At 39.9% G+C, this 18,649-nt stretch overlaps 1 pseudogene; it reads left to right on the top strand.

The window, feature by feature from the left end:
• Nucleotides 1-4,502: 4,502 nt before the first annotated feature.
• Nucleotides 4,503-4,665, top strand: LOC115286046 (annotated as a pseudogene).
• Nucleotides 4,666-18,649: the final 13,984 nt, after the last annotated feature.

Genomic DNA, 18,649 nt, shown 5'->3' with positions numbered 1-18,649 from the left:
AGTTAGACACATCCATACACAAGTTAAGAGAAAATGTCTTACTTGCATGAAGTTGAGAAGAAAAATACTAATTTCCTTAGCTTGGTCCAGCCAAGTACAATGGAGACAGCAAAAGGACCTAGTGTGTTAATGACTATTTAATGCTTGTAGTAGAAAGAATGAGTCTGAATCTGGATTTCTGGCTTGGCACTGACATGTTAATTTGCCCCTTAGGAAGCGAATGGTTCTATTTTACTGATAGAGGAGAGGTAAAAGATGCTTTCCCTAATAGTTTCAAAGCACACTTGATTTTTTTCTTTAAAGACCAAGAATAGCATATTTAGTTACTTGCCTGGTATTTTCTCCAATTGTTTTCTGGACAGATTCTCAGATGCTGACTGGTTTGGATTAAAAGCAAACCATTTCCCCTCCATCCCATGCTGCTCTTGTCCAGCCTTTCTTGTCCTTCTCCACCATGTTGATCATTTGCCTCTTCACAATAGTCATTGGAAATTGGATTCACGTTTCACCTGGAAGCAGTGGCCTCACAGAATTAGTGCAGTTGAAGATGATTAAAATAATCAGTCATTCTCTGGCCAGTTAAACAGTCTTAAGGTGGTAAAGCAGGTATATACACATCGTCAGTTTTGTGGCGTCCTGAGGTTCCATTTGATTCGATATTCCAACCTATCCATTCTGCCATGCCTACGTATTATGTATTCCACATCTTTCTGACCATAGTATGTTCAGGAAATATTAACAATTTTTAGACCACTCAGAGGGTTGACCTCTAGGTTTCCTCTGGTTGGTGCCACCTGAGTTATGGATGTGTTTTCTGGGATTAGGAAGCAGAATCAGACACCCAGCCCACTAGGGATACAATTAGTAGGGCATGGAATATGCTGCTAAAGTCCTTTTCTAAAAAGTTTTTCTTAATGTTTATTCATTTTTGAGAGAGAGAAACAGAGTCTGAATGGGGGAGGGGCAGAGAGGGAGACACAAAATCCAAAGCAGGCTTCAGGCTCTTAGCCTGACACAGGGCTCGAAATCACAAACTGTAAGATCATGACCTAAGCTGAAGTCGGGCACTCAACTCGTTCAGCTACCCAGGCATCCCACACCCTGCTAAAGTCCTAAGAAAACAATAAAACTAAAAGAAAAACTTTTGGTTTTAGTGCAAAAAATCCTGGCCCCAAACTAACTTTGTTTATACAAGGTTTATTTGAGTAAAAATAAGAAGAGAGAGACTTTCCTTGAAAGTCAAACCCAAAATGTCAAGAAGAGAGACTGGAAGTTCTTTGAAGTGCCTAACTGCCTCATTCTAGGGACTTGACTTCACTGAAAACCCCGTTGTTGTAAAGAAGAGGCATAAATGAGATCATCATGTGGTTCAGTAACATAACTGTTGCTCATCCCAACTAAAGGCGCCCCCAAGCACCTGGTTGCTCACTTGCCTCAAACTAGAATCTATCCTCCCTCCGTCAACCCTGAAGTCCAATTAGCCACCAAAAAATTTGGATATCACCTCCAAAATGTATTTAAAATGAATAGGTTTCTCTTCATTTCCACTCTCATGACTCTAGTTTTGTCTGTCAGCTTTTACTTGAACTATTGTGGCACCTTTAAGCCTTCACTACTGATTTTGAAAATTTATTTTTAATAAAAATTGTATTCAAGGTATGCAACATGATTTGATATACATAGTTAAATGATTACCACGGTCAGGCTAATTAACACATTTTCTCCTATAGTTCCTGTGTGTGTGTGTGTGTGTGTGTGTGTGTGTGTGTGTGATGAGAACACCTGAAATCTCTCTCAGCATATTTCTGGTATTGAATAAGATGGTATTGACTGAGTTCAGTCTATTCATAGAACACCCTACGATCTTGTAAAATGCAAGTCTAATCATCTTAGTACTCTGCTTGTTTCCTGTTCTTAGGTAGGATCCACATTGGTGTCCCTGATACTTAGTGGCCATTCAGTAAAAGTATGATTGAACCTATTTTGGCTAATCCTATTTTGTGATGTAGAAAAATACCACGATTTTTCAAAAGAGATTTAAAAAAAATTTTTTTAATGTTTTATTTATTTTTGAGACAGAGAGATTCAGAGCATGAGTGGGGAGGGGCAGAGAGAGAGGGAAGCACAGAATCAGAAGCAGGCTCCAGGCTCTGAGCTAGCTGTCAGCACAGAGCCCGAAGCGGGGCTCGAACCCACGAACATGAGATCATGACCTGAGCCGAAGCCGGAGGCTTAACCGACTGAGCCACCCAGGCGCCCCTCAAAAGAGATTTTAAATGAGGAAGATTTTGTGTACCTGGGAAGGACGTTCTGGCTCTAAATTATATAAAAACTGCCCTGACACCTTCAAAATTAATGTTTCTGGGTCATAGGTAGCAACAAATTCTCATTTTGCAAAGTGAACTGTTCTTCAGATAGTGAAACCTATTGTTCTGGATGTCCTCTTATTATATAGGGAGACTGGAAGAAGAATGGTCTCAATAGTTCACACATCAAAAGTCTGTTTAAATGTTTCTGGAAAGAGTACTAAAACATGCTGTTACTCTTTTTTTTTTTTTCCTTCCATTTCTACCTGTGTTTGCTCCTTCTGTGTTCCCCAGCAGAAACCTCTTTTTTTTTTCCCCAGCTGATCTTTAAGCTATTTCTGTGTAGTTGATATGTTACTGATACTTCTGGACTTTTGAAACAAAATTGTTTTTATTACGCCTTGATGTAGAAAGGTTTAATAGGTTACATTCATTTTACAACCAACTCTAACATACTTGCCTTCCCCTCCTTACTCAGTACAGTTACATCAGAATTTGGTTCTATGAGTATTTTGTGTTTACATCATCTTGATGAAAGTACTACTGTCACATGCACCACCTAATCCCCTGTGATCATATTTTTTTCCTTGCTACCTTCCTAGACTCCATAATTGTAGTTGTTTTCATTTTGTTTTCTGGGTGCTTATCACCATCATCTGACAGTTTTGCATACTAGGTAATCTTGATCAATTATATCGCTTCCTCCTTTGAGAGCAATCTTTTCTTGGCCCGTCTGAGGTATTCTATTTCTAGGCCTGCCGTGCAGTTTTCATCTTAGGATTTCCCTGTGCTGTCGTTCTAGAAATATCTTTCACTTCTGTTTTTTTTTTCTCTGATTGGATTAGATCCCTTGCTTCCGTATAAAATACCCTTTGTTGTGAAGGAAAATGTCCTTGAGTAGCTTTCTGACCTGGTGTCCTTGAACATGTCTTTATCTTACCCTTAAACATCCATCATTGTTTCACTGAGGATGGAATTCCACGCCAAAAATTACATTCCCTAGAAGTTTAAAGACATGACTCCATTGCTCTCTGGTTTCCAGTATTCCTGGTGAGAAATCTGATGATATTCTTATTTCTGATTTTTAAAAATTTTTTTATTGTTTATTCATTTTTTGAGAGAGAGAGAGAAAGAGAGAGAGAGAGAGAGAGAGAGAGAGATGGAGCATGAGTAGGGGGAGGAGAAGACTGGGAGACACAGAAACTGAGGCAGGCTCCAGGCTCTGGGCTGTTAGCATAGAGCCTGACACAGGGCTCGAACTCATGTAGCACGAGATCATGACCTGGCCAAAGTCAGACACTTTACAGACTGAGCCACCCAGGTGCCCCTATTTCTGATTATTTGCAAATTGTCTATTTTTTTCCTCTGGGATCTTCCCAGATCTTCTCTTTAAATCCCCAACTCTGAAATTTGACAATTACATACCTTAGGGTTTTCAACCCTTAAACCCAGACTTTGAGAATTTTTTGTATTTCTAAAGTATTGCTTCACCCTCCATTTTTTCTTATACGTTCCTTCTGGTATTTGAATTACTCCCCGATTAATCCTCTGATTTTCTTTTTTTAAATAATACTTTTAATCTCTCAGGTATTTTGTTATTCTTGAGGGAGATCTTTGAGATCTTCCCAATTGTATTTTCCAATATGTGTGTGTGTGTGTGTGTGCATGCATATTTCTGCCTTCATGTTTTAGTTTTTTCACATATTTTTTTAACTTTTAAGAGCTATTTTTGAAATGCTATGAATTTTTCTTTTTAGAGCACTGTTTCCTTTCTGGAGAAATATAGTTTAAGAGGAATCTCCCCTCTATCTCTGTAGCTTCTGATTTCCCTTTCTCTTCAGTAGAGGCTTTTTATTAGTACTTAATCTGTGACTATGTACAGGTGTGAGCAAGGTGCACAAACAAAGCTGTTGTATTGTGCATATGCGCCAGGCTTTTGAAGTGGTGAGCTTCACGGTAGATGGTGTAGCTGGGCATCCAACCATTTTGAGCTCTGCTTTCTCTGCTAACTCAGGGACTTCCACCATATAAAAAAACTGGTATTTCTTATCTTTTGTAGTTCTTTTTTTTTGTGATTTTTTTTATTGTTGGCTTAGCATTTACATTCACTTACTTTCATATATTAGCAATACTTTGCAATATGTTATATATTTTAAATAATACATACAGAGTGTTGAGTTTTAAGTTGTTTTCAGGATCGCTTCTCGGCCTTTTGGCTAAGAGCAAGTGTAGTATCTGTTCTTATCAGTTTAAGTTGTATGGTGGAGAACCTCTAACGGGGAGCTGTCAGCTCTATTTGAGGAGAGGGTGAGGGTGCCATAAAATACTTCATAAAGACATTGACCCTTGGCTAACTCTTGAGAGATCAAGAGCCATTTGTGGGCAGACAAGGAGCTGAAAAGCATACCGTGCATATGATAGAAGGAGAATAAAGGGCAGGTCATGACACAGCATGGTCTTTTCCATAGAACTGCAAGCTGGGACGGCATGTGGTCAGGCAGTAGGTGAGAGCCAGGAATGAAGCTCTGGAGTTAGTCAGGGTTAGATGCTAGACCTCCTTCTGCTCTGTTCTGAGGTCCTGTGCAAAGCATCATGGGGGAAAAAAGTGATACTCCATTTTTACCCATAGAAGCTCACAATTTCTTGGGGAAGGAAAGATACAGAAATAAATGGCAATAATGCTGGGCATATTTCTGTGAATTGAAATGCATTCTCCAAGGAAAAAGAGATTGTATCTGATTGAGAGAAAAAGTTTTGTGGAGGAAGAACATTTGTACATCCTCACATTTAAGATAAAAGAGTTTTGGTAAGAACAGACGGAGATAGGAAGGAATTAGAATGGCGCTGGACATAGAAAGGGACAGTTGGAGACCAGGAGTCCACTCTGCTTGGTACACAGGTAGGAAGACAAATCCAGTGATGTGGACCAGGCCATGGGGTGGATGGTCTCGGGTGCCAGACTTGACAGCCTGAGCCTCATTTTGTATACTGCTACTTCAGATGGCAAACAATGTCTTGATGTACGCCTTCCTCTTTTTCTTGTTCCTGGTGAACGACCTTCCTTATTTTCTGAGCATGAAACATCTTGAACTATGAGCAGGAGTCTCTTGTTTTCCTTGTTAAGGTCATCCTCCCCTTTAATTCATTTTTCACAGAATATCCAGTGAGTCTAAACATGCAAATTGAGTAATCTCTCTGCTTTTCATGACCGACTGCTCCACTTGGTTTGAAATTCAGTTTTCGTATTGTGGCCTACAAAATCCCAAATGCTCTGGCTCCTGCCTACATCCTGGACTTCTTGTTATACCATTTGGCTTGTCATGCTCTACGTTCTATTCAAATATCAAATTGTTCTTGCTTTTATTCCTTTAATGTGACAAGCTTACCCCTTTATTTGGACCTTTGCATGTGCTGTTCCCTTTACTTGGAACACTGTTTTTTTTATCAGCTCTTTGCATACAGAGTTGGTCTCTGTGTCTCTGGCCATCACACTGAAACTACTCTTTTCCTTTTCCTCCTCTGACTCTGTTGCATTTCCGTATCTGTTTGCTCTGGAACACTTTCCTTCATCTGTACTTATGTTGCTTAATTATGATTTTGTTAATTATCTGTTTCTCATCCACTATAAGTTACCCTTTCAGAATTCAGAGACCTTGCCTTTCATTTTTTATTCTGAATCCCTGATGCCTAGCATAGTACATGGCATATAATAAATACTCAATAAATATTTACTGAACATAGAAAAAATGGAGATGTTACTATATTGAATGCCTGTCTTCATTCTTGTCACATTAACTCCATAAATATCGAATGGATCCTTAAGAATCATTCCAATAAAGTCATTTATTTCATTTTTTTACTACCTTCTTTCTTATATTTACAAACAATTATCTGCTCCACTTTGAGCTCGCTGAGGAAAGAGACCAGCTTCCTGTCTCTAACGCTTTTATTCTCAGTGTCTTAACCATAGTATATGCTTAATACTTGAAAGATGCCTGCATGCTGGGGGCAGGAAGAGGTAAATGGTGGACTCTTTTGCATGGGAGGTGGGTAATTTGTTTCTAATCTTCCATAAAACATCTAATTTACGATTATGATTAATCAGTCCTTGTCCTGGCTCTGCTGAGAAGTAAGTGGGTCTTTGACCTTGGGCATGCAGATACATATTTCTGAATTTTAATTTTTTCTGCTGCAGTATAGAAGTAATGTCATTTCAAGTATGGAGTAACGGCGTCATAACTCCCTGGGGTGCACATTCAACATGAAGATGGACGTTTTTGTTTTGTGGGGTGTTATTTTTTTGTTTTGTTTCATTTTTTTTAGGTCTGTACCTGAATTTGCACTTGCCTAACATCTCCAAGTCTTGGGGATCTAAATTTTTAACAGACTATCAGTAATTCTTATGAAGACCAGACTCTAAGAAACAATGATGAAGGCTTATATTACATGATGTGTGATTCTGAATTCTGCTAGGTAACTGCAATAGTGTGTATTGGCCATCTGGTGAGAGAAAGAGCTGTGTTGTTCAGTTATTGCTCATGTAGATTGCTGTTGCAGGAAGTTCCCTAGTAATTCTTGTCAGCTGCTAAGTAATGTGCTATTTCTTGTGAGTAATGGTCTCTTCTTTGCATGATACTGTATTAAATCCCATTATTTCTCATGCTTTGTGCCTCGGAAAAATAAAACTGCAGTGTGGTAATTTCTCTTAGGAAATGTTTCTGCTTATATAGATCACATAGTTCATGAGGCAGATTCTTCAAATACATAAATTGGAGGAGTAGCCCATGTATTTTGGGAAGCTGCATCAGTTTCATCCAGTTGTGGGTCTACCTTGGTACACTGATGCTATTAATTCTGAAACATGATCACAGCAAAGAGGTGTGGGAATTCGGTGGTCACTGGGCGCCACTGAAGACCAACTGGGGAAAAGTGACTCAATTGAAAAAGAATATATGATACAAAAAATGAAAAATAATTACAAAAATCCAAACAGAGAATAATTTCCCTCTCCCTGGCAAAGCCAAGGTCTTGGGAAGATGGTAAGTTGGGTGAGCAGTAAGTGCCAACAGTGTTTCCATGGAGGGAAGGGAGTAAAGAGACTGCCAGTGAATGGTGGCACAGGTGTACATGCAGTAGAAGTGGGCTCGGGAGGGGAAATAGCTTTTTCTGAAGCCCAACTCAAAGGGAATTAATTTCTGTCTGTATCCAATATTCGACTTAATAGAGTTCTAGAAAATGCTTATAAGCTGAAAATGGAAGCAAGTACCCTTAAGAAATTGTACAGATAGTTGAGAGAAGGATGACTCTACAAAGATTTTGCATGAGGGGAAATATTTTTAATCTCAGTTTTTCAGATTGAGGAATTTAATGTGTATATGCCATCTGTCCACTTAATGTTTAACCCCCCCCATACATACACGCACACAATGGTTTCTGTTAATTTAACCTCTTAATAGACCTTGCCTAAGAACTTTTAGGTTTCAGATATTCCCAGAAATGCTAAGAATCACTCAACAATAGCTCTAAAAATTAACTACATTGGAAATGCATCAAAACTTTTATTTATGAATAAACTAATACTAGGAGTAATGACAGTACATTAATACTGGTGCCACAATTTACAGTTTCTAAAGCATTTATTATTCACTTTTGTCCTCCTCCCTCCCTAACATTACCTCATTTCATCCTCACCATGGTCTTGTTAGGGAGGTCTTCTCTCCTAACACGCAAAGAGGTGCATGTGGTGTGTCCAAAGTAAGAAATACTTAGTGGTTTGGATGGCTAGGAGAAGCAGTTAGCCACCTTTGCATCAGGAAAGGTTTACATCCAGCCTCTTTTGTGCTTTGAAGATCATCTGGAAGTTATGAGGTTCTGGATAGGCAAAATTTTTTCTTTAAAAAAATTTAATGTTTATTTTTGAGAGAAAGCGACCATGCATGAGCGAGGGAGTGGCAGAGAGAGAGGGAGACACAGAATCCCAAGCAGGCTCCCAGCTCCAAGCTGTCAGCTCAGAGCCCGATGTGAACTCAAACTCACAAATGGTGAGATCATGACCTGAGTCCATATTGGATGCTTAATTGACTGAGATGCCCAGGAGCCCCCAGAATGTACCCTTTTGAACGCTAGATCCCATCTTCAATGGTCTGTAGTAGGAACTCTGAAACAGAAAACAGAATGTAGAAAAATGTTGAAACTAAGTTAGCTGACACCCAAGAGCATTATTGGGAGCTTTGGAATTGATCAGGGTCTGATAGCTCCCCTTTCATGGGGAAATGGACAGCTACAGTGGGCATTGTGTCAGTGCCCAGGGAGTGCCCAAATTGGGGGACCAGTCTCAGCACTACTTTTCCAGGGACAACTTGCCACCCTCCAGTTATATACTGGACTGTTTCTGTACTATGATAATGCTACTTGTTAATTTTCCAGTCCATATTTTATGTAGTACTTCATCTCCTGCATAGTCATGAGCTTCAGGGGTTCACAGTGGAGTTCATAGAAAGTGGGAGCATGAGTTTTGTTTGGGTCTGCAGCTCTCCTGAGCTGGTTGCAGCTTCAGGGTCCATACTCGAGCAAAGAACTGGCATATGGTGTGAGTTCCTGGCTGGGGAAAGGGAGAATGTTGCTGTAAAGGAGATGTTTGGAAGGGATGTCTTCTGCAACCAGTGGAGGGCATCGAGTGAGGACAAGAAAAATGGAATTGCCACATGATGGAAGAATCTAAGCACTTGATTTGGAAGGTTAACCTCATGTCGCAGTATACCTAGGACTTTCTGCGTCCAAAAAATTAAGCCACTAACTGCACACCAGATAGCAAATGATGGAGAGGCCAGGAGAAGAGTCTCCAGCCCAGAGTTTTCCCCTGGCCTCTACTCTATCTCCCCAGGTCAGCAGTTCATCCATGGGCGAACTCCTATACACAGCCGTCTTCCCAGCCCAGCAGAGAGGCCCCGCAAGATGCTGCCCTGTGTGTTTCCTAGTTCAGAAAGACGTATTAATGAAAGACGGACACCACTAACCATTCCACTAAAAGCCCCAATTTCCCTTTTTAATGCAGAGATCAGAGTGTAAAGACCTACAATTGTTCTGCAGTGGAGAAGTATATGAGCTGTAAAAAAAAAAAAAAAAAAAAAAAAAAAAAAAAGATCTTTCTAAATTGTGTATCCTTTCTTTTCAATGTGCCATAGGTCATCTAGGTTTAAAAAAATCAGAGCCCTGGAAAGTGCTCTATTCCTGTGGCCTGTTTCCCACAGGGAAGCCTTAATCACCTCTGCTACGTGAATCTGGGTCCTTGGCAGTGACTGGGTATGACTTACGGGGCTTAGACCTCCAAGTACCGCAACACCCAGCAGGAGCAGATGGACTTCTAAGCAACCAGACAATAATTTGCTAATGCAGATGCTGAGAGCCAGAGCCAAGCACGTTTCGTTTCACTCCTTACCCTCCCTACAGTGCAGAGATTGATGAACAGAACATGAGGTTTTCCAAGATAACGCATGCAAGCCGCCTACTTACAGCAGCCTTTTTTTTTCCTTCAGGTATCCCCATCTCTCTTTACTTGGCAAGTGGAACCAGCCATTAGTAAGACTATCCAACAGTGACCCACAGAGAAAGAGGAAGCTTGAGGGGTTACAGCCTCCAGTGGACAGCAAAAAGGATAATTTAAATGCAACATATATTTCTTCTCTTTCCTTAGGTTATTCTAATGCATGAGACTTTGCCTACACTTAGGTTTAAATGAGACCATGCTTGTAAAAGCAAATAAGAAAGTGGCTGGCCCCTGGAAGCACTGCTATAATAAAATCACAGCAAAATCTGGTATGAATAGAATGAGGGTTAATACTGCTATTATAATAATTATTAGTCATTATGACTATTGTCAGGTTTGTTGAATAAGAGATCACAATGTGGTACAAAGGAGTAGGATGATACGCCCAAGATGAAAAGACTGAACCTATAATAATCTATTATTTTCCTGCTTTATTAAAGTGTAAATGACAAAATTGTATACAAATGTATAATATCTTTTGTCCCAAGTATATGAGATGATCACCACAATCAAGCTAATTAACATAGCCATCACCTCACATAGTTACCGTGTGTGTGTGTGTGTGTGTGTGTGTGTGTGTGTGTGTGTGTGGGTGGTTAGGACACTTAAAATCTACTTAGCAAATGTTGTGTGTATACTACATTATTAACTGTAGTCACCATACTGTACATCAGTTCTCCAGAACTTGTTTGTCTTCTAACTGAAATTTGTACCCTTTGATCACCATCTATTTCCCCTGTCACACAGCCCTCAGGGACCACTCACCTCTCTGTTTCTATGAGTTCAGTTTTTTTGGATTCCATATACAAGTGTGGTCACAAACTGAGCATAATATCCTTACAATGACATCCATATTGCTGTAAATGGCAGGATTTCCTTTTTTATGGCTGCACAGTATTCTAAATAGGTAATTTTCTTTATTCATCTGTCAGTGGACATGGAAGTTGTTGACGTATCTTGGTTATTGTGAATAATACTGCAATGAACATGGGAATGCAGATACCCTTAAAAGACTGATTTTGTTTGCTTTGAAAAAGCAGTAGGATTGCTGGATCATGTAGTAGCTCTTGTTTTTTATTTTATAGAAACTCCATATTTATCCATAGTGGCTGTAGCAATTTACCTTACCACCAAGTACACAAAATTTTTTTCTCTACATTTGCACTAAATTTGTTATCTATACTTTTCAAAATAACAGTTCCAACCAGTATGAGGTGATACCTGACTGTGGTTTTTATTTTAATTTCCCTAATTATTAGTGATGTTGAAAATCTTTTAATATACTTGTTGGTTATTTACATGTTCTCTTGGGGAAAATGTCCATTTATTTCAATTGCCCACTTTTGCTTTTTGGTTTTGGTTTTGTTGTGTCTTGATGGTTTTTGTTGTTGTTGGTTTGTTTTGCTATTGAGTTGTAGGAGTTCCTTATATATTTTGGATATTAACCCATTATTGAATATATATGATGCAAATTTTTCTCCCCTTCTGTAGGTTGCCTTTTCATTTCATTAATTATTTGCTGCGCAGAAATTTTTAGTGCTTCCACTTAAATTTTTGTTTGTTGGGGTTTGCTTTCGGAGTCTTATCCAAATAATCATTGTCAAAACTGATTTCAAGGAGACTTTTCCCTATATTTTCTTCTAGGAGTTATAGAATTTCAGGTCTTTTCTGTCTTTATCCATTTTTAGTTGGTTTTTGTGTATGGCGTAAGATAAGGTTCCAATTTCATTCTTGGGCATGTGGCTCGCCCTCCACCTCGCTGTGGGAGGAATTGCAGGCCCTGTGCAGTCCTGTGACCCACCTCCAGCCTCCCTTACTGCCAGCTCAGAGCTGGTTCTGGTCTTGCAGGGACCCCACAGGAGACACCCACCCATGCCCCTGGAAAAAGTAGGCCTGCCAATCAGAAGCCATGGGACCGGCATCTGGTCTCCCTTGACAGATACTCTGGAGGCAGTCCCACCAGTCAAGAGACCTGGCAGGAGAAGAGCTCTACCTGCTAAAATAAGTCTGATTATGAAAAATCAGGCAAAGAAGCCATTACTGAAGGAAATTGATAAATCGCTAGTAACTGACCCTAAAGAAATAGAGATCGACAATTGAAAAAATTATCCTAAAGAAGCTCATTGAGCTACAAGAGAACAACAAATTCAGGGGAAAAAAAATAAATTTTAAAAATACCAACATCTGTTATTGCTCCCTAAAGAACTTGGGCACTGTAATAGTTTCCTGAGAAAGTATTCAACAGCGGGATTTCTTACATTGTAGCACCTTCATGCAATAGATATTTTTAGCAGATAAATTCTTTGCCATACCCCTCCAATCCTATAAAATATTATGCTGTCTCTTGCCTTAGCTGTTACCCCTGTGGCCCTGGGACCCACTTTCCTCACCCTATAAAGGGAGCGTGAGAAGCTCACAGAGGACCTAATACCTTACATGGAGAGGGGACAGGTAAAAACGTGTAAAGTTTCCAGTGTGCTGCAAAGCAGTGTGGAGTTGTGGTAGGACAGGAGCTTTGGCTCACAAAGTTCCAGCTATGAATCAGAAGCCAAGTGGCTTTGAAACACTCCTGAAAATCTCTGAGGTTCAGTTTAAGGGGGATGATTGTACCAACCTCTTAGAGCTGTTGAGAAAATGAGAGGTGAGTGTAGGTGAAACACCTAGAGTGGAATAGTGTAGCTCAACAATGTTGTTTGCTTTCCCTTCTAGTTGCCCCTAATAAGCCCTCCTAACTTCTCCCTTAGAACAATGCTCCTGATCCCTGCGTCACTCTTACCAATACAGCTCTTGTCTTATACCTTACACCTTCTTACTTAAATTTTAAAATTTGAGAATGCAGGTAATGAACAATTTCAGAGTAGAGATCCAGGTCAAAAATAGAAAGGATAAAAATTTGTAAGTCCAATGGCCACTAAATACATAAAGAATTTCTCTACTTGTCTAGTGTCCAGAGAAATGCAAATCAATGCAAGATATCAATATATAATCAGATTGACAGCAAGTGATAATACCTATTCATGGGATAGCAGGAAAAGGAGTACACCCAACCAGATCAATAATTTGAGTCATTATCCCTTTTGGAAAGAAGCTAATAGCTCTTTCTGTAGATATCTCTTTATATGTACATGTGGGATACACAGACAGACATGTACATATACAAACATGTACGCATCTTTTGCCACAGTATTCCCATGTCCCATTCCTGGTAACCTATCTTTTGGGAATAGAAGCTTCAGTATAAAAATGTTTCATTCAACACTGGAGTACTAAAATCTAGAAACAATGCCAACACCCATTAAAAAGTCAATTATTTAGTTGCCTATTCCTTTTCGTGGAATACAAGCAACAAGATGAGGCTTTTCTGCTTTGCCTGGAGAGATGGCCATGATACATTAAGCGAAAACAGCAAGATACAAAGAATAAATGATTTTGTTTTTGAAAAACCGTGGCAAAAATACCTTTAGTGCCTGTGCACACATGTGTATGTGAATAAGTTATAACATCATGGGGAAGTCAATATAAGGAGACCTACTGAATAATTTTGCTCATAATGTGTAGGGGTTGTAGACAAAAAGGGGAGTAATGAGAAGGGAAAGCTAGGTGAAACCAAAAAGCTGTGTAATATATATTGTAGGTCTGCATAATATATGGTGTCCATGATTATAAAGAAACTGCACTGACGTCATTTTGCAGATTTTTGTAAAACTGTGTGAATGTGTGCATAAAGATGAAAGGATCATCACTGAAATATTAGAGGCAGCATGCTAATACTCACATGTCTTTTATTTGTTTTGTTAGAATACTTTGTATTGAGCCTGTATTATTTTTATAATCAGAGCAAAGCTATTTTCACCTTATAAAAAGGGAGAGGGGGCAGGGCCCTGACTGGCTATAATTCCACAAGGTGAATCCAGAAATAAGACCTTTAGGACCCTTTTTGAATTTGTTTCTAATCCTGGGGGAAGTGAAGGTGTCTCAGATTGGGAGCTCTAAGACCTGCTTGAGTGCAGGACGCTGGTTACGGGAGTGCTTGAAAGCCACCTGTGGGGAAGGGAGAGGAAGAAAAGCTGGGCAAAGGGTGAGGTTGACCTGTCATATTGTTTTAATGACTAAATGAATGACCGGTGACCCCACGGCGAGTCGTCCAGCTGGAATGGCCCTTCGGAGTTTGTCCTTGTTGAATTGAGAGAGGCCTTTATAACCAGTTCCCCCCCCCACCCCCCGCCTGCCCCCCACAGGCCTGTCATGGATATGCGTGTTCTGGGCGGGGGCAGTCACAGTAATCCCTGAAGGCGCTGACACGGAGTATGGTTTAATGACAGCACTTGCCAGCAGCTGGGGCACAAAGTTCATTGAAGGACACCTAGGAAGTGCATCTTCCTGTCTTCCCAGTGGGCTGGGAATGCTGGCTGGCCTGGCTAAATTCAGGCTGCTTCTGAAGGATCAAATCTGGGTCAGGTGACAAAAGGAATTCCATATGCTAATTAGTCATGAGGATGATTTTCTCATGGAATCAATCATTCAGCCCTCAGAGCAGAAACATGAGTATTTCATCAAGCAGGGATGAATATTTACTGAGCTCCTACCATAGGCCAGGGACTGAGCTGGGATGGGGGGGTAGGGAATCAATGAGGCTAATCACCATCCTTCACCATCCTCTCTCAGGAGGTTTTTGTTTTTTTAATATTTCATTTATTTTTCAGAGAGAGAGAGACAGCGTGAGTAGGGGAGGGTCAGAGAGAGAGAGGGAGACACAGAATCCAGAAGACAGACTCCAGGCTTTGAACTAGCTGTCAGCACAGAGCCTGATGTGGGGCTCAAACCCACGAACCATGAGATCATGTCCTGAGCTGGAGCTGGACGCTCAACCAGCTGAGCCACCCAGGTGCCCCTCCTCCCTCAGGCATTTAAGGGACTAGAGGAAGGTGGAAGAGAGGTAGCCTCTCCATATCAAAACATGAAGCCAACAAGTTAGATGACGTTAGAAGCTACGTTCCTATTTCTGGATGTAGCAGGGCAAATTTGTAAACATCAGGCAGCTGTGATGTGGAATTTGGAATAGCTGGGTTTAAAATCTCTTTCTGCTCTGACTTGCTCATGAATTTGGGGCAGATTGTTCAAGCTTCAGTTTCCCTATCTGTCAAAAGGAGAGAAAGGATACTGTTGTTTGGATAAGGTGAGGTAATTCCAAGTTAGATGCTATGAGGCTGACAGAATAAGATGGCTTTGTAAAGCGTTAAATGCTATACCTACATGTGGTGTAATTGTTGTCAAGTTAGTAAGTTGTAGTTCATCCATCCATGAGATTTATAATGAGCTTCCCCAGTTAATCAATTTCATGGAATATTGTTAGAGGGCGTACCGCTTTCCAGTGAGTTCTTAGGAAACTCTTGAGGATATTTGAGACCTGAAAGGAGAGCTTTCATCACAATGTTATATTAGACAGGTTAATTAATGGGTTTGTCTAATGTATCAAGTATTACACGGGGGAGACTGTCTGTTGATAATAACTCCTGAGTAGACTTAGGCATCGCATGTCCTTCCCTTGCCCCAGATCCTGTTGCTCAGCCATCTTCTCAAGGAAGCATGCAGAGTCTTGCAGATGTTATTACCCTTGTGATCCACATCTCAATGTTTACCAGGACTCCATTAAATATGTTATGTGTGCTGAATCTTGGAGGCAGGGCAAACTATTTTTTAGCTAAGGCTCCAGCAAAAGTTCATTTTTCTTCCCTTGACCCCTGTCACAGTGTGTCTATTGCTCAAGTGCCACAAGTACTAGAAATTGTTCACTGTATGTTACTCTTGAGTATTATTGTTTATTTAGTGTCCTTGAGTTAGCAATTTATTTTGCACTATTCCATGATCCCTTGGGGTTTCCTCCTCCAAAGAGGCAGTGCCAAAGAGTGTGTTAGGAATAGGGGAGTCCCCTTTTAATTTCCCTCCTCTGAAGTATCTGTCATCTGTCCTGTTCTCAGGTCATTCCATATTTGTTGTGACGGATTGTTGTCATTTTCTAAATCTGACATAATGTGTGAATAAAAGCATCTTTGCCAAGCTTTGCTGTTTTTACATATCTGTAACATAAAGCATGGATTGAAAACAGCTGCGTGCTTGCTCAGCAAATAGTTTCAAAACAATTCCCATAGACTCACCTTTCCAACCAGGTTACTGCTCCTATGCTGCTGTTAGAAAGAAAATATAAAGGTCCCACTGTCTCTAAGTAACTGTTTATTAATATCACCCAATTCCTTTTTCCACACTTCTCCTCTCTGGCTGTGCTGAGACAAAAACCATCATCTGCGTTAGTGGCCGGATGAGACCTGCTAGTGCTGTAAGAGGAAGCAACCCTTTACTGAGTGTGTTTCCACAGATCAGACTGCAGAGTCAGAGCCAGAGAGGCCGGACATGGCAGAGGGAACACAGCTGCAGAGCACGGCAGTGAGAGAGAATGGGCTGCAGTGGCACAGAGCCATTCCTATAACTGCACTGGTAGCCATATTGGAGCAAAGGGAAAGATTCTACTGTAACTGAATCAGATGGTCCCCTTTCCTTTGCTAACAGAAACTATATTAACCCATGTATCCTCCTGTACACAAGAAATGCATGTACTTCTCGTACGTCTGATGACCTTTGATGATGGGTCCCGATTAGCCTTAGCCACTGATTTTTCAAAGACGTGAGGACCCCAGTGAGGTTCTTTTGTGATTTATGTTTACCAACACTTACAGAAATTAAAACTTTGAAATCTTTTAAATACTTATAAATGCATTTTTAAATAAATCTACATGTTTACGGGAGTACCATTTTCAATGAAAAGGACTATATTCTAAACAAATGAGTAGTGAGAGAAATGGTTTTGCAGTTTTGAGTATCTTTACTATTTGTTGCAAGAGAGTCTCAGCTTCTGCGTTCAACCTATTGTAATATATTCATTAAAGTATAAAAATACTGCTTTCATATATATGAAACTAGAAAGGGGAGAGATATTTTAATAAGTACACTTTCAGATATTTATGGATGTTCCTGCTTGCTATCATACTAAAACTTGACAAGTGGCAGTTTTTCCAAGTTCATTGATGAAACTAAAACCATGTTAATGGACTTTTCGCCTGTCCTACTACACTTCACTAACCTGTCTTACACATTAAATGGAACTTTTAACCCTGCATAAGTTGACATTATGTGCTGGTCGTTAGGGAAGGTTGGCTCGGGGCGCCTGGGTGGCTCAGTTGGTTAAAAGTCAGACTTGGGTGCAGGACGCGATCTCACAGTTGGTGAGTTCGAGCTGTGTATGGGGCTCTGTGCTGACAGTGCAGAGCCTAGAGCCTGCTTTGGATTCTGTGGGTGGGTGTCTCTGCTCCTCCCCTGCTCGTACGCTCTCAAAAATAAATAAATATAAAAAATGAATAAACATAAAAGGATGTTGGCTCACGGTTATGCAGCTCTTCTTCAAATGTTAACATTAAACAAATCACAAAAATCACATTCACTAATTTCCCCCAACATCTCATAGGAAAAGTCTTTAGTAACAAGAAGGTATCAAGCTCATAGTAGCACAAACAAACTTTCTGTAATACTGTTCTTTACCTGAAAACTTCAAATTTTCATTGGCAATACATACAATTGTAATTATTTTTTCTTCCCTTCCTTCTGCCTGCCCTCTTCCTCTCAAGTGAAAGGATAAATCATACTGTTATTCATTCATTCCCAAGGAAAATTTCTGCTAAATACCCAAGTAAGAATAATTACAGTTTGTCTATCTTTTTGTTTTTGTTTTTGTTCAAGAAAAAAATGAAACATTGAAAAACGGGGTCAGCTTGCAATTCAGACAGGTGCACATGTGATTTTTTTTTCTGGAGACAAATATACTTTATACACAGCAGAAATATTTCATGCATATACTTCAATCACACAGAATATTAAAAACCTGTGGGCTCAAGTGTCAAGCTTTATTAAGGACTTTCTTCAGTAAAATGGTATTTTTTTTTTTTTACTGCATGTGCGTGGCAATAAAGAATGTAATGACTATATACAGTATAGTATCTCTACTTGGATTGGTGCTGATATAGTAGTTTTATTTGTCATTGATCTCCTACCATCAGTGTGAATGGCAATGCAGTGAAAAAGGCAAGGTAACATCTTAGCATTTTTACAAAATTCATTTTGGCTTCAGAGATTCCCTGAAAGGGTCTGGGAATCTACCAGACATCCACCCACTACTCATGGAAAATTTTGTTCTAAGTTCTTAGTCCCATTGCCAGTTTTATTTTGGAACTGGATGTGTGGTGTGATTCTCACCAGTGAAACTTGAAGGAAAGAAGTGTTGGAGTTTCTGAGGAAGTTTCCTCTTCCTGAAAAGGGATGTGGGGAAGTGGGCTGGATTCAAACTGAACATAACTTCTGGAAAGTCTGCAGCTGTCTTGTGACCACAAAGGGGAACATCCATAAATGAAGACAATGCAGAAAGAGGGAGTGCAGAGAAAAGGGAATCTGAGTTCTTGGTGAAATTGTTAAGCCCTGATCAAAATACATCCTAGGATTCTCTTCTTCTGGACTTAATGAGATAATATCTTTAATTTTTTAAAATAATTTGACGTGAAGTTTTTTAATGTGCATATATAATTAATTTGGACAAGTGTTTAAGAGTAATGTGGACCCTGAAGCGACATTAGCATGTGCCACAGAACAGTATGAGGCGAAATGTTGAGGAGTGCTCAGGCAGAGTAAAATAAAGATCAAAGGGGTTATAGTATTTGTGACACTGTTCTGATTAGAGATGATGACCTTTCCTTAG

Source organism: Suricata suricatta, chromosome 2 (assembly GCF_006229205.1).
Source record: "Suricata suricatta isolate VVHF042 chromosome 2, meerkat_22Aug2017_6uvM2_HiC, whole genome shotgun sequence".
In the NCBI taxonomy this organism is placed as follows: Eukaryota; Metazoa; Chordata; class Mammalia; order Carnivora; family Herpestidae; genus Suricata; species Suricata suricatta.
Note: the sequence above shows the minus strand (reverse complement) of the source record. Positions and strands in the feature narration are given on the sequence as shown.